Raw genomic sequence first — 12,416 nt, forward strand, 5'->3', positions numbered from 1 at the left:
CTAAGTGTAGTGCAGGGTCATTCTGCATCCAGGCCATTTTAAGCAGTATCTTCAGTATGTGATTACAGTGCAACAAAACACAGGGGAGCCCCCTAAAGGAAAAACACTGCCATCTCTTATTTCTGCACTGAACAAACTGCAGCATAGATCAAAGGTAGCAAAGCAAGGTAAGAGCTGTAACATCAGAGGACCATTATAAAATACTTTCAACTCCATGGTTAGCATCAGGAGGTGGCTGGAGAGCATACCAATAATAATCATGAAAGTTTCATCATATGAAAATAAAGGCAAATTCTAACGCACACAGGTCCTGAGAAATACCACTGAATGACCACTCTCTGTTACCCTGTAGGCAGCTGTATATTAACTGAGTGGCACTTATGTAATCATTATCTCAGGTTTCACTGACCTTGACACTATACAGGGGTCATCTTTTCATATGAACTGCCATTGAACAATTTTTGGAATATATTGCAACAGGCTTTTTTTTTTTTAAATACCAGACATGCAAATGTTCTCTTTTCACCCACTTTTCCTTGATATATATTCTGTGTATTATTGTATTGTATATATATATTACAAAAGAAATCCCTTTAATTCTATTCTGAGTTTTCCTAGGTTTTTCTTACAATATCACAAGTTACTCAAAACACATAGGCTGCTGGTATTTTCTGGTTATACATCTCGTTTGCTCACTCCTACTCAAAAATGCTTCTTAAATGTATTAAATCTTTATGTCAGGCAAATGTTCACACTTGGAGAATGGTTTGGGATATCACAAAATTGATCCTTATTTCGTTTTTTAAAATACTCTCTCTCCAGAAAAATTGTTTTACATGGAAACATGTCACAGAAATGGAGATAATGATGCATTCATTTGGCTTTATAATATGATTTAAAACAAGAAACTTAATGAAGATAAAAACCCCTCACAGATGTACCTGATGCACTGAAATTTTAAGAAATCTAATGCAAGCAGCAAGGTTTTGTGATTCCTGTGCTCTTCTCTCTTTCTGAGGGGGATAATCATTAAGTAGATCTGCAAGGTGTCCATTCATCAATGCCAGATGTGCTTGAGCTGAAGTTCTGATTGGCTGCTCAGGACTAGCCAGCCACTAAGGAAGAATATAGACTAGCTGGCATTAAAATCCTTTTTGTTGCCTAATAAAAATAACACAGGCTAAAACAGAAGAAAAAATAAAAATAAAAAATCCCAAACAACTACAAACAGCAAAGAAGATAAAACTGAAGAAAGGAATCAGTAGTTATGATGATATTGGTGATAACTGGCACTACTTACACAGTGAGTCCTATAAAATATAGTCTGCATTTGTGTGAAGGAATGGGAACTTATCCATTTGTAAGGTGCAGCAATTGTTTGGGTTTCTAGGAATTGCTTTTTGTTTTGTGTTTTTGTACAGGGTTCAGCATAATGGTATCCCAATCCTGATGGGTGTGTCTAGGTGCTACTCTAACAAACAAACAAACAATAATGAAGGTGTTAACATAATTTTAAACTAAATTCATCAATAAATATCATTAAATAAGTATAACACTTTTGCAATAGCTACAGGAATAATGTTTCTTTATTATCCATTGATACAGAACTGGTGAAAGAAGCTGTCACTTTATAAAAACTCATGTTGCTTTGAGTGATTGTATTTTTAAGAGTTGCACTGACTTTGTCTTACTAAATCTTAATGTGGAATCATTCCTGTGAACTGAAGAATCAGAATTTACTCGACAATTTCCTTGCTGTTTCAGGGGAAAAAACGTTTGAATTACTTCTGACTTAACTTCATGTTATGCTGTCACAACAGAGGTTACTGCAGGACAGCAATTTTAATTTTATGTGCATCTATTCCATAATAACACCAGTAGAAAGTAGTATAATTGGCATCTAAGCCTAAAATTTGAATCTGGTAGTTACTCTAGTGGTTAGTATTCCCCCCAAAACACAGCCACGCCATTCCCCACATGAGTTATATAACTAACTCAATGTCTGCATTAAATAGAGATGGATGGATGGATGGATAGATAATATAATAAGCAGCAGAGAGGCACCACTGCAGAGACAGAAATGCATAGCAGACAATGACATATCCAGGATAGAACAAGCAATTCTGGCAGTATTTAGGATCATGTGTCAACATTTGGTGGAATGTCGCGCTCCAGAGTGGAACAAGATAGTACAGCTTTTATCAACAAGCTTTCCCCTCTACGCTTTGACATCCACAGCCTTGCTGAGACTTCTCTCTAGTCCTTTGCAACCTGAGTCCCAAAAATCTCCAGAGAGTCATTGCCTGGATCCTTGCCAGTCAAGGTCTGCCCTCTTTGCTCCCAGAATTCTCTTCTCCTCTTTTAATCAGTGCTCACCAACACAACCTTCTTCTCAAATACCTGCATGGCCTTTTTCTTCTCCCCTCTGCTGAGGGGATTTAAAAAAAGTCCTTCCCATCTAGATACAGACTTACCACTCTGGACCGTTCTCAAGCTTCTTCCCTGGCTTCCTCCCAGCTGGGAGTCACCATACCTGGCACAGACCCCAGACAAACGTGAACACATCCCATTGCTCTCACTGAAACCTTTCACACTTAACACAGGGAACTCTCGTATTCTTTTCCCCGCTATTGGCCTTGCTTACTTTCAGTTATGTGCTGTTTCTGAGAACTACAGCCAACTGGGGTGTCTGGCCTTAAAGGGACAGAGGGACATGACAATAGGCACAATCCCTACCTTTTAAGGGCTTGCACACTTTCTTATACCCCTAAAAAGCAAGTTTTACATTAGACTGCAGTTTATATATTTTCTTGAAACAATAAAACACATCAGTGATCAAGGGCCTAATTTACAGTCTGACCTAAACCCAGCCTCTCTTTTTGAGCCCACAATTCAGTGGGTGAAGCTGAATATAACTGAGATGCTCTAGTGTCTGATAATACTCACATATCAGATAAACAGCCATTTAGGGCCCAATCAAACTCCCGCTAAAGTTGATTAAAGTCTTCACATTGACTTCAATGGGAGTTGGATTGGGCGTTTAAATTCTCAGTCAACTATGCTTGACTGGTAGTCCAAATACAGGAAAGGAAGAACGATCCAGAAATGACAAGAAATATTCAGTCTCTGCCCTCTGTGATTCTCACCGGTTTCAACAGTCTGTTCTAAATGATATAGCCATAAACTATGTAGTTCATTAAACAGAAATGTCTATTGAAGAGAGTCAGATATTACAGAGCACTGTACCCACTCAGTTGAAAATGAAGAGTCAAATCTTCTTTATCCAACGGCTGAATATTTTGGATAATCGATGTTTGGCTGTTCTGCCCCTTTCTAAACATCTTTCTGTGGCAGAAGAGAAGTGGCAACATGTTTGTTTGCCTGAAATAATCAAGCGTGTTAGCAGATATTGAACCTGCAAGGAAAAGGCTACATAGGTTCTTCATCTCATGAGGTAAATAACTTATCAGCCCATGTATATAGTGGATCTCCAGAGAGAATGTGAACATTCCTGAAGAACCTGAGAAGCTGCCAGCCTGGAGAGAAAGCTCAAGCTTGACTTTGTTATTTCATAGCTAATTTTTTTTGTCAATAAAGCCAAGCCCCAGGAAAAGGGTGAGTTTTGTCTCTAGACAATTTTTGGACTTTTTTTGACGTAGCATCAGTTAGAGGAAGAGATGTATAATATGGAACATTTTGTCAATTTGTCTGTTAAAAAGTGATGAACTCCATATTGGCTGCCCTAAACAAAGTCCTTCTGTCTCCAACACAACTGGCAGCCCTGACGATACCTTCTGAGAACATGTTTGATGGTGGACAGCTGAGATAAAGAATAGCAATTTTTTGCAGTAACCAATGCCCGTGTCACAGTTCCTTATATACTAAGGTTTCCTTTCTAAACACACCTGGAGCTATTTCATCAAAGAGAGATTCTTCTACTAATAGTGAAACAGATTGAGTTTGCCCAGACAGAACAAACACTGAGGTGATGTGAGAAATGGTTTAGCTGGCCATATGCTTTACTATTCCCCAGAAACTGAGCCAATATACTACCAGGTGGTTGCTGCTGCTGCTGGTCTAGCTAATGTCAAACTGTCTGTTACTGTTTAACTGGTCTTCTTTGTACTGCCTGATGTTCTTAAGAGACAATCTGTTATATGATATGCACCTGCCTTAACTGGGGCTACTCACATAAGACTGAGAGACCCCTTCTCCCTTGCTTCAGAATAACCAATAGTCTGGGTGTCCAAGCATTCACCTGGATTGTGGGATACACAGGTTCAAGTCCCTCTTATGAACCAGGCAGAGCAGGGACTTGAACCTGAATCAATTATGGGCTTTCTTTCTCTTTCTGTTTTTGTGTGTGTGCGTGCATGCCTTCTAAGGGTCTTGGTTTTCTACCCAAGCAGAATGGGAATGGAAAAATTTTTGAAATTTCAAAAAGTTTTGTGGCACGGGAAAATTGTTTCCTACCCAGCTCTAATTCCTATGCCTTTCTGAGCTGGTGCTTGACTGCATTTGTCCATTCTAGAAGCCTCTGCAGCATCATGTTGCAGAGATTGAAGTCTCCATGGGTTGGTAAGTTGTGCTTGTGTAAATACTTCAACAATTCACTTTCCTCCCTTAGCTGGGGGAGGAAATTTCTGGTCATGAGACAGCTGACAAAAGCCTCTGGATTTTCTATAAATGGGTTCTAAGCATGGTTTAAGTAGTTTGCAAAACACAGTATGTGTGTATATAGTCAGTATCTCATAAAGAACAGATAGCTGGCACCATTGTTTTATACATTGAACCCAAGACTGTCAAATTTGTGGGTAAGCCACACCAAATTGGCACAGCAGCTCCTGTAGCAAGTTTATTAACACAAGTATGGTATTTAAACAAAATGTGATGCCTAGTGCAATGTGGTTTCTGATGGCACTGCAGTTTGGAGTACTTGGACAGCACAAAAGTAGACAGCTGGAACATTGTCCAATTGGCTTTGACTGGTGTGTCAACCACCATATCACCCCTGCTCTCCACACTGATAGGAATACTAGAATTTGCACCGGATCACTCATTTCATTTTTGTATGTCTTCATACACCAGTAGCACAGTATTGTTTCCAAGAAACATGCTAATGAGTTCAGCTGTTGCCACTGAATGGTTTGTTGGAAAGCAGCATATACTACATCACCTATTCACAAAGCTGACCTGCAATATTGTTATTCTAAGGCTATGAACAGGAGTGCTCCTTGCTATTTTGCCAGCCATAACGGAAAAGGTTTTTGCCCCTTCCCCACCCCAGCACAGTGGCCAAGCCAAAAAAAAAAGAAAGAAAGAACAGAAAAGTCAAGCAGTGCACAGCAGTCTGGCGCCCCCTGGAAGTTGGCAGTTTTGTAGACAGTACAAATAATTAGCATCTGTTTGATACTTCTCTCTTAAAAATTGCCATATTGCTTATTCCTGTGGCACTAAGAGTACCTACTTATAATGCAGTTGGTTTTAAATTCTCTGTTTTTAGTACAATAGGTTATGTGCCAGGCTCTGATTCAGGGAGGCACTTAAGCATAAGCCTAACTTTAACCCAGGGCTTTAACACAGAGAGCTTCACATAGAAAGTGTCTATACCTCTCGCAACAAAACCTACATGTTTTTCTTTTTTAACTTTCTTCGGAGACAACACACTTTGGTTTTTTGTCTATCTTTGTCTAACTGGGTGGTGGTAACCTTCACTTCTACACTGACAGCTACTGGAGATGGTTGAAAGGGAGCTCATTTTAATGTCTCATCTGGATGAGTCAACACCCTCCTGCAGCATTAGTATTGGTTTCTGACACCATGTCCTGGTGAGGGATCTGAAACCAAAGTCTCCTGAATCACAGGTAAAAATGCTACCAGCTGAGCCATATAGACATTTCTTTTTCTTTCTGATAAGAAGACGTACGGAGTGTGGAATCACTGTGGCAAGTTGTAAATGATGTATGAAATTAAAAATCCTCCACCCAGTGCAGAGAGAGAACACAGATAACAGTGTGCAGTTACTGCTGTGTTGTGGTATTTGCAGTGATATTTAGTTCAGATACATCTTCCAGAAAAATTACCAAGGGCAGAAATCTTAAACAAATAAGAGAGATAGGACAAATATTACCTTTAAGGTACATTTTATTTGTTTGTTCTTATTTTTTTCCCCTTCATTTGAGCAATGTCCTGTCTGGTGCAGAATCCCTATCCATAAATATCTGTATCCCCATACACAACTCCCAGAAACCTACAAAAGTCTTTAGAAATACCGAAAATGTTTAATAGAAGAGATAGGATTGAACCAGACCCCTGAATCTGAAGACCCTGAATTCTGACGGGTGCAAAGTGGTTTTTAAAATCTATTCCCAAAATGCTTTGTGGTTTGGGCGAAACTCTAGTAAAGAGCAATTTTTAGAATGTTAAGCACTGCTTTTAAAGTCTTCAGTGTTATGGAAATGAGTGATTCACCTGGATTCTGTAGGGACACGTAACACTACAGACAAGATAATTAAACAAAACCAAAACAAAGAGAGAGCCTCCATATCAAGATTTTTCTGTTTTATTTTGAATTTTTGAAAATTGCCCTTGTCATAAATATAAAGGGAAGGGTAAACACTTTTAAATCCCTCCTGGCCAGAGCAAAAAACCCTTTCACCTGTAAAGGGTTAAGAAGCTAAGATAACCTCGCTGGCACCTGACCAAAATGACCAATGAAGAGACAAGATTTTTTCAAAGCTGGGGTGGCGGGGTTTAGAGAAACAAAGGTTCTCTCTGTGTGAGTGATGCTTTTGCTGGGACCAGAGCACGAATGCAGGTCAGAACTCCTGTAAAGAGTTAGTAAGCAATCTAGTTAGATATCCGTTAGAGTCTGTTTTGTTTAAATGGCTGATAAAATAAGTTGTGCTGAATGGAATGTACATTCCTGTTTTTGTGTCTTTTTGTAACTTAAGGTTTTCCCTAGAGGGATTCTCTATGCTTTGAATCCGATTACCCTGTAAGGTACTTACCATCCTGATTTTACAGAGGTGATTCTTTTACTTTTTCTTTAATTAAAATTCTTCTTTTAAGAACCAGATTGCTTTTTTCATTCTTCTTAAGATCCAAGGGTTTGGGTCTGTGTTCACCTATGCAAATTGGTGAGGATTTTTATCAAGCCTTCCCCAGGAAAGGTGGTGTAGGGCTTGGGGGGATATTTTTTTGGGGGGAGACGTTTCCAAGTGGGCACTTCCCCTGTTATTATTGTTAGACACTTTGGTGGTGGCAGCTTTTAACCTAAGCTGGTAAGAATAAGCTTAGGGGGTCTTTCATGCAGGTCCCCACATCTATACCCTAGAGTTCAGAGTGGGGAAAGAACCTTGACAGCCCTATTTCACAAAAAATGCATGGCAATTAGTATTTTCTCCTCATTGGAAATCTGCATGAAAATTTGCATGAAATTTGCTTTCACTTGTGATATTTTGAAATATTGCTGCAAAAATTGTAAAATCATTTCCTCTCTCCATAATGCAAATGTTCTTGATAACCACAATTTCACTGAGTTCCTCACTTCCACCCTGCTCACTAATCTCTGCCAGGGCTACTTCTGAAGACCCAAACTTCTGAGCAGCCTTCAAACAGCTGATTTTTTTAAAAAAATTCTATAAATAATCTACCACAGAAAAGATATTACTTCTCTCCTCCCTTCTCCTCTCTATGCCATAGATATAGCAGGAACCTGAGTCAGATCAGAATGGGTATTACTGGGTTGCAGTTCAGTAATGCATTCTGTATTCAGTACTCAGGTTTCAGAGTAGCAGCCATGTACTGTACCTGTGACAGTTTGGAAGTCCGATATCTCACTCACACAGGACTGGAACACCTGTGTTATCCCATTAGCGTGCTGGGAATCCAGATTTTTCAGTGATGAATACAGACTTAATTTCTAGCCTTGGCAGATGGTGCCATGCAGGATCTTAAACCACCTTGATTCACAGAAAAGACATTTTAGATCATTTTTAGAGGTTCTAAAAACTATCAGTATTAGTTTTTCCTTTTCTCTTTTTCTTTGGTATGGCATAAATACGCAATACTATATGTACATGTCTATGTAGGTAATCCAATTAATTGCTTCATGTGAGATAGAGTGGATGGCATACATACCACCAGGATGTGATAGTCTGGGTTATTGGTTGATGATGTGTCCCATAGTTGAACTCCTTTTCTGCAGCCACAAATAGGATTGTGTCTCAGTCCCCATTTATGAAGAAGCTAGGCGATCTGCCATGCAATGTGTGGATGTACTGACCATATTTTCCATGAGACTGAAAAGCCATTGGGTTCTTTGATTGAGACCTTGATAGGGTGTTTGTTTGGGACATTGGTATCCTTCCACCTTGCATCATTAATCTTTGGGGCAAAACCCTGAGTCCTCAAGCTCTTGCACTTGCAAGTCAAGGAGGTTTTTCTGGATTTGAGTCATAATATTGGTACATTATTTAGGTCTTCATGTATTGGAAGATCCTTGGTCCCCCAAATACAATAGTAGTCCTGAAGGATTCTCGTGGCCTGGTGAATTTAGGGTGAGTGGAAGTGCACCAACATGGGAAACGACAGTTGTGGTGTTGATTTTACTGTGCCCATAATGATCTGCATGATGGTGTTGAGAGTTGACAAGAAATGTGGGAGCTATGTGTCCAGGAAGGTGAGTAGAATTCTGTGGTAAACAAGGGTCAATGGAGAAGTCCATAGAGTTTTTGCATTGGTTCCTCCAGGATGTTCCTTTCACTTTCTGGGGGAGATTTACATGCATCTCTATTAAAAAGAAAAGGAGTACTAGTGGCACCTTAGAGACTAACCAATTTATTTGAGCATAAGCTTTCGTGAGCTACAGCTCACTTCATTGGATGCTGTAGCTCACGAAAGCTTATGCTCAAATAAATTGGTTAGTCTCTAAGGTGCCACTAGTACTCCTTTTCTTTTTGCGAATACAGACTAACACGGCTGCTACTCTAAAACATGCATCTCTATTGTGTCATGGATATTTTTTCAGGTGCTAGTGGTATGTGATCTAATGTCACATCAAGATATTTCAGGGTGGGATTGTGTTTTATCTGCTGGCTACAGGAGTCCACATGAAGCTACACCATAGCCTTTCAACTGTTTAGGTGGAACCCTGACACAATTGTCTTACTGGGGTTTGGTTTTACCTGCCAAGAAATATTCTCCCATATTCGTAAGATCCTTGGTCAGGAAGCATTCTGTGATCAGTGCATTCTGTGCCTGTGTATACGAACCATGTCATCGGCATAAACAAGTTTCTGTGATGGTGTTTGGGGAAGGACACTGTTGTAATTATTACACAGGATCTGTGCTAGGACTGATCCTTGTAGTAGACTGCTAGTAGAATCAGTGTTACCAAATGAACAAGCAGGTTTCTGACCAGGCCGCAGCTGCACCAACTAAGTATTATGGTGGGATTCTAGTGAAAACTCAAGATTGGGCAGCTTTCTTAGATTTATCTTATAATTTCTGACACTATGTGGAGCAATGCCCTTCTTCTGAAAGCCCAGCCAAATTATCCCATGATAAATTTCTTCAGAGAAGTTCTAACCAATCATATGTTTCAGGTATTCTTGGTGACCAGGTCAGAAGACCATGCACTCCTTCCCTCTTTTAGGCCCATAGAGTTGGATTAATGGTACTGGGGGGACCTCTCTTTACAAGGCAGAGAGATATGAAATATAGTACCAATAAAACAAATGTAATACCCTCCAATACATTTCAACAATAGTTTTTCTGCAAAATATGGTCCATAAATAAAATCCTTGATGGAGTCTGCTGGTATATAGTGACTTTGCCACTCATGAGCAATTTGGTCATCCAAACTCATGCACTAAAATCTTTTCACTAGCATACCTAGCCTTCATACATATAGTCATATATTTTACTGTGCATAAAATGCGAAAAAAAAAAACCCAACGCAATGTGACATTAAATGAGAACAGTTAAAATAACACAATGGTCAGTTCCTAAACAGTAATTCTGCCATGTTGTGCAAACTACATAACTGGTGCTGTATATCCAGGAAAACAAACAACAACAAAACAATAGTTTACACTATTCATTTTTAAAAAAAAAATCTCAGAATAGAAAAATACGACACGTGCAACGTGGCTGTTAACTTGCTATAGGGATCTGCATTTCTTGACTTTTTCAACTTTTTTTTTTTGACACTCAGGAAGTTTTGCGTACAACTCTTGCTAATGTTAATGGAAGTAACAAAGTAAAAATCTTACCAGTTGGGAATGGAATTGCACCCCTAAGTCTGTACCACATTTTCTTCTTATCTCCTCACTGGCAGATATGTTATTCTCTCTATCAAAAACTATATTTACCTTGAAAGCAATGTTTAATTTTATTTATTTATTTTATTCATTAAAATCTTTGTAAATATTAGTAAAATATATAAACACAAAAAAGAAAGGAAATATAGCAATTGTTATCATGGGTAGATATAGGGCCTGGATGTAGACCAATATCCTGTCTCCAACAGAGACCAGTACCAGAGAGATGCTTTAATGAAATGCACACTTTATTTCCTGGTTCTAGTCACTGAACATGGGTTGGGTTTACAAAGGTCAATACCCCTGATAGATGACAGGGATCATTATCCACTGACTCAAGTGGCTACTGTTTCAACATGGACCAGGAAGGAGGCTTGGCCAAGGGATTAGCTGAGTTCAGAATATCCCCTCAACAGATTCTGTTGTAGAATTCCTCTAGAGCTTCAGATGTAAAATAGTACTTCCCATCCAAGGTGGAAAACCTAAAGGGAAGGCTGTATTAATACTATCTACCCTAGCATGAGGTGAATCCCCCTTGCATGTGCTCAGTAATGAGGCAGCACAGGAAGGTGTAACTTACACTTCCTTATGCCAACCCTAGTCAATACAAATTAAAAACAACAACAGCAACAAGTAAAAATGTTAGTGGTAGAGTAATATGAGAAGAGACATCTACATTAACACATGGCTTCTACATCTTGTAAGGGCTTTAGGGAGATAAAATTTTGTCCTAAGTAAATAATCTTTTCCATCAGAATAGCACACAAAAAGTTCCTTGATCTATTTTTATAGCTTGGAGCACAGCCCATCTTCCAATGTTTCAGGAGCATTTTTCTTAAGTAGAGCTAAGCATACTGTTTTGGACTAGGTTCAGCAGGAAGGCTTTTTAGTGTGTAAGCTCTTCAGAGCAGGACTATATTTTGTATGTGTTTATCCAACATGTAACACAACAGGATCCTGATCTTGATCCCAGTGCCTGTAGGTGCAACTGCAATATAAGCATTCATCAATAATTTTCATTATGTGACAACAGGCAGAGTTTGATGCTTGGTGTAATACAAGAAGTCCTCACCAAGCTTGAAGCAAAAGCTACATAACTGTTGCAGATTCAGTAAGTGATTCCCTAACAAAAAACAGGTTTCAGAGTAGCAGCCGTGTTAATCTGTATCCGCAAAAAGATCACTTCATCAGAGCTGTAGCTCACGAAAGCTTATGCTCAAATAAATTTGTTAGTCTCTAAGGTGTCACAAGTACTCCTTTTCCTAACAAAAAGGTAATTCCAAAAGAACACTAATCCCTGAACACCAGCCTATGTCTTCTCCTGAAGCTTGCCTGCTCTTAGGAGTCCTTTTCCCAAGGTCTGTCTGGCCTCGCTCTCTCTGGCACATGGCTTCTCCCACCTCTCTTTTATTTGGGGTGGAGTCTAATGAGCCACTCTCACCCTGATGTGGCAGTAATAATTAACCTACAGTTCCTTGCTGGATTCCAACACTTGCCAATAGAGTGGGACAACAGGAAAAGTCCACAACCCTGTTACATTTGGGTTGATTTGAAAGGCATATACTTTTCTTAGCACGCTGCCTACTTGTTCCCAAGTGGGAAGCAGCAGGGGTAATTTTCCAACAGCACCACAGGATGTGCCAAAGATTTGAAGGGGAACATTTAAATCACCAACATCAGAGAGCTTTGCTTTATTCAGTCTTTCAGTAATGCCTTCTGAGAATTTAATTTGTGTGAACGGAAGAGAAAGATGTTTTCCCAGCATTGTTTCAAATAAACACTCATTTTTACTATGAATATGTCCCTAATTCTGCCACCCAGTCTCATTTGTTTCTAGATGCTGGATAGAGTTTGTGTGTTAGGATATGTCATAAATATAAAGGGAAGGGTAAACCCCTTTGAAATCCCTCCTGGCCAGGGGAAAGCTCCTCTCACCTGTAAAGGGTTAAGAAGCTAAAGGTAACCTCGCTTGCACCTGACCAAAATGACCAATGAGGAGACAAGATACTTTCAAAAGCTGGGAGGAGGGAGAGAAACAAAGGGTCTGTGTCTGTCTATAGTCTGTCTTTGTCGGGGATAGACCAGGAATGG

At 39.4% G+C, this 12,416-nt stretch overlaps 1 protein-coding gene across 38 annotated transcripts in view; it reads right to left on the reverse strand.

Annotated features, from left to right (window-relative positions):
• PTPRD (protein tyrosine phosphatase receptor type D) overlaps window positions 1-12,416 on the reverse strand; it is a 1,703,394-nt gene that overhangs the window by 559,978 nt on the left and 1,131,000 nt on the right. The window lies entirely within an intron of this gene.

Source organism: Caretta caretta, chromosome 5 (assembly GCF_965140235.1).
Source record: "Caretta caretta isolate rCarCar2 chromosome 5, rCarCar1.hap1, whole genome shotgun sequence".
In the NCBI taxonomy this organism is placed as follows: Eukaryota; Metazoa; Chordata; order Testudines; family Cheloniidae; genus Caretta; species Caretta caretta.